General features: G+C 32.1%; 1 long non-coding RNA gene across 1 annotated transcript in view; it reads right to left on the bottom strand.

Moving 5' to 3' along the window:
- The window catches only part of LOC135195451 (uncharacterized), a 352,685-nt gene that overhangs the window by 234,884 nt on the left and 112,801 nt on the right, over nt 1-5,000 (bottom strand). The gene's annotated exons all lie outside the window — the stretch shown is intronic.

Raw genomic sequence — 5,000 nt, 5'->3', positions numbered from 1 at the left:
GCCGAGGGGACGCTGCAAACACGTTTTAGCAAAGCATACAGTCCACCACGTGAGGTGTACTGATGGCACTAAACCCTGTAAGAATAATTCATCAAATGTATCGGCCGGGAAAGCCAAACTATAACGTCTTACTCAGAAAGTAACTTGATAGATGTATATACACACACACACACACACACACACTCACACACATATATATATGCTTAAAAAATCGCAGTAGATGCACGTGACTTCATTAAATAAGCGAATACCACAGGAAAATGATAGTCAGAAATCCAAGCGCTTTCGTCTTTACTAAGACATTGTCAAGGAGTGAATGAACTACAATTGGAGAGAAAGGTCTCAGGTACACAACAAGATCAAGAATACCAGATGGTTAATTGTCAAAAGGGTAAAAATTAAAAGAGATAATCCAGGATTATCGGATATCACATGGTCACAAACCTAAACAGATTTTGTTGCTTATATTTTCTACAACTTTTTTCGTTATGAAAGCATCAAGTTTAGGTAAACAAAGACTTGAATTTATAACATTTCTATTATTTGACTTGATGAAACAAGATTCAATGATATTTCTTTTAACTGTGTCATTACATGGGATTAAGGCTCTTGCTTGACTCCAGTTAATAGGATGATCTAAATCTCTCATATGTACGAATAATGCATTCGATATTTGCCCAGTTCTCACAGAATATTGGTGCTGTTTGAGACGTTGTGAAAGAGATTTACCGGTCTGTCGGTAATAGTCTTTATCACACTTTTTGCAAGGAATTTCATATATGCAGCCTGGAAGATCTTTAGGAGAATTTTTGATTACTAAACTCTTGACATTGATATTACTGAAAACAACATTTATGTTAAAAAGCTTTAAAATTCTAGGAATATCTAAAAACCTTTCATCATAGGGTAATGTTAGAATGTTATGCTTACTAAATTCAAGTTTGTCATTAGTTGAATAAAATGTTTTTCTAGCTCTTTTCCATGCCACATCTACAAAAGTCCTTGGGTATATAAGTTTCAATGCAATATCTATAAATAGTTTAATCTCAGCGTCAATAAACTGCGGGCTACAGACACCGTAAAAGCCCTTAGGAACATCCCAGAAGAAAAAACAAAAAAAGAGAATTTAACATTTTGATGGTGATTGGAGTAGTAATGAACAAAAGAGGCAATGTTAGTTGATTTCCGAAAGACTGAAAAGGTGAAATTTCTATCATTTCTATGGACAGCTACATCAAGAAAATTCAAATTACAATTTCTTTCTTCCTCTACAGTAAATTTTATAGAAAGGACTAAATTATTGAGATTATTAAGGAATTCCTGGAGATTTTCGTGAACTGGCCAAATACAGAAAATATCATCCACATACCTAAACCATATAACTTTTTGGGGCAAAATTCTCGGTAAAAGTTTTGTCTCAAAAAATTCCATGTAAATATTGCTAAGGACAGGAGATAAGGGATTACCATAGCCATGCCAAACTTTTGTACAAAAAATTCCCCATTAAAACAAAATTTACTATCTTTGATACATAACCTTATGAGACTAATGAGGTTTGCTACAGTTAAGGGAATGTCATGACGTTCTAATTCATCCTCCAAATATTCAAGTAAATCATCTACAGGCACTTTTGTAAATAAAGAGATAACATCAAAACTAACCATATTAAAATCAAAATTCTAATTTAAACTATTCAATTTGCTTATAAAATCAACATTGTTTTTAACATTCGTGTTAGAAATGTTTCCTACCAAAGGAGTAAGAATTTTTACAAGCCATTTAGATAAATTATATGTAACTGAGCCCACTGAACTAATGATTGGTCTGATAGGGTTATTGATTTTATGTGTCTTGACTAAACCATACATATAAGGTAGGGAGGCGCATTGCGGTGTAAACTGTTTAATTAAATGGTCCAAGCCCTTCAAAATGGATTTAATTTGTTTATTAAAATGGGAGTTCACTGTCTGTGTAGGATCAGACCTCAGTTTCGTATAAGTATCAGTATCATTTAGCAATGTCATTATTTTACTTACATAGTCACTTTTATTCATTATTACCACTGCATTAGATTTATCTGCTTTTGTCACTTTCACTGTTTCGTCCATAGAAATGATAGAAATTTCACCTTTTCAGTCTTTCGGAAATCAACTAACATTGCCTCTTTTGTTCATTACTATTCCAATCACCATCAAAATGTTAAATTCTCTGTTTTTTCTGGGATGTTCCTAAGGGCTTTACGTATCTGTAGCCTGCAGTTTATTGACGCTGAAATTAAAAATATTTGATATTGCATTGAAACTTAAATACCCAAGGACTTTTGTAGATGTGGCATGGAAAAGAGCTAGAAAAACATTTTATTTAACTAATGACAAACTTGAATTTAGTAAGTATAACATTCTAAAATTACCCTATGATGAATTTTAAAGTTTTTTAACATAAATGTTGTTTTAAGTAATATCAATGTCAAGAGTTTAGCAATCAAAAATTCTCCTAAAGATCTTCCAGGCTACATATATGAAATTCCTTGCAAAAAGTGTGATAAAGGCTATTACGGACAGACCGGTAAATCTCTTTCACAACGTCTCAAACAGCACCAATATTCTGTGAGAACTGGGCAAATATTGAGATGCATTATTCGTACATACGAGAGATTTAGATCATCCTATTAACTGGAGTCAAGCAAGAGCCTTAATCCCATGTAATAACACAGTTAAAAGGAATATAATTGAATCATGTTTCATCAAGTCAAATAATAGAAATGTTCTAAATTTAAGTCTTGGTTTATTTAAACTTGATGCTTTCATAATGAAAAAAAGTTGTAGATAAATATAAGCAACAAAATTAATATATTCAGTTTTTACATGTTTTGGACTGTAAAGATACTTTGTAATTTCGGTTAGGGTCAAATCTGTTTAGGTTTGTGACCGTGTGATATCCGATAATCCTGGATTATCTTTTTTAATTTTTACCCTTTTAACAATTAACCATCTGGTATTCTTAATCTTGTTGTGTACCTGAAACCTTTCTCTCCAATTGTATTTAATTTCGCTCCTTGACAATGTCTTAGTAAAGACGAAAGCGCTTGGATTTCTGACTATCATTTTCCTGTGGTATTCGTTTACACACACACATACACACATATATATATAGTATCTATATATATATATATATATATATATATATTATATATATATATATAATACACACACACTACATATATTATACAGAAGAGGCGAAGATAAATTAATCACGGTTATGGAAATTCATCAGCTGAATAAGGTTGAAAATACATTAAATGTGACACTTGCTATAGTTTCGTTGGATTAAACCTTAACTAAATGCAATAGAAAAGGAGTTGGCTGATTGAATATGATGGCGTTGTTTATAAATGTAATGGAAGTGTGATGTTTATTAATGTAGAACTTTCCGGTTTAAATTTCCATTTTAGGAAGTGGCAAAAATCAGATTTATTCCCTCCGTACCTCAATATATACAAATCTATTTCCGCTAATAATACACTATACAAATTACATATATATATATATATATATATATATATATATATATATATATATATATATATAGATATATATGGCGTCCGAGCATATCCGAGGCTATACTGAACATCAGCACCACATGTTTAATGTCCGCGATTTATAAAATGTCCTAACCACCATTCTTTAATGTCCTACTGAGGAATAAGAACAATTTTTACAATGTTCTAATCATCATTACCAATTCTAAAATGTTCCAGAGATTTTCAAATCGTTTACGGATGTCCAAAACGTCAGTATCAATTTTCAATGTCCCACCGGGAATCAGAACAAGTTCTAGCATGTCTTACATGCCAATCCCAGGTCAAGGATGTCCTAATCATCATTCCAAATTGGCAATGTTCTAGCGAGACTCAAACAAACTTAAGGATGTCATAACAATAGTTCCAATTAAAAAATGTCCTAAATATAAATTCGACCTTTTATGTCCTACGATGACCTATATGTAGTTCCTACTTCTTCATGGCCTAAACATATATAATTTCAATAACAGAGCAATTCTAAAATTATGTCTTAAACACATGCCGTAATTTTCGGTGTCCTACTGAGATCCACAGACAATTCAAGGATGTCCAAATTGCAAGTTCTAATTTTCTTTAGCACTGCTGCTGAGCTTGGTAAATGCAAGAAATAATAATAATAATAATAATAATAATAATAATAATAATAATAATAATAATAACACAGGAACTAATGTTTGTTTGTATGGTGTTTTTACGTTGCATGAAACCAGCGGTTATTCAGCAACGGGACCAACGGCTTTAAGTGACTTCCGAACCACGTCGAGAGTGAACTCCTATCACCAGAAATACACATCGCTCACCCCTAAGTGGAATGCCCGAGAATCGAACTTGCGGGCACAGAGGTGGCACGACAACACAATACCGACCACGCCACTGAGGCACTTTATATAGGTACTAGTAATTTATTATTGTATTGGGTCACAAAATTCTTTCTCTCTCTCTCTGTCTCTCTTTCTCTCTTCACCACAAACCTGTTATACCAATGATCAAATTTGATCAACATTTAGAATCGATGTATTTCTCTATATATAAGTTTCAAGCAATAAAATAAGCATTCATAATTTATATAAATAAGTTCACAACGGAGGAAACGTCAAGGTATAAATAAGAGTATTACGCTTATGAGGGTATCTGCATACTTATCTTTAAAAAAAAAAAAAAACTGGAAAAAATATTTTAAGTCGAAATAATGAAAAATCAGGTTAATGAGCTTTGTACAGGTTTTACGTTATCTAGACCAAGATCCTCAACGTATCGTAAGAGACGGGAGGATAATAAAAAAAAAAAAAAACAAAAAAAATTCCTAATATGAACTTCCCAGAGCCGAAATATAATTAATAAATAATCATCATAAGGCTCTTATGATACTAATTCCACTAATACTAATGCTATTACTGTTACGACTTTTGCTGTCTTCACT

This window comes from Macrobrachium nipponense, chromosome 16, assembly GCF_015104395.2.
Source record: "Macrobrachium nipponense isolate FS-2020 chromosome 16, ASM1510439v2, whole genome shotgun sequence".
Classification (NCBI taxonomy): domain Eukaryota; kingdom Metazoa; phylum Arthropoda; class Malacostraca; order Decapoda; family Palaemonidae; genus Macrobrachium; species Macrobrachium nipponense.
The sequence above is the reverse complement of the archived record's forward strand: the minus strand, read 5'-3'. Positions and strand labels throughout refer to the sequence as shown.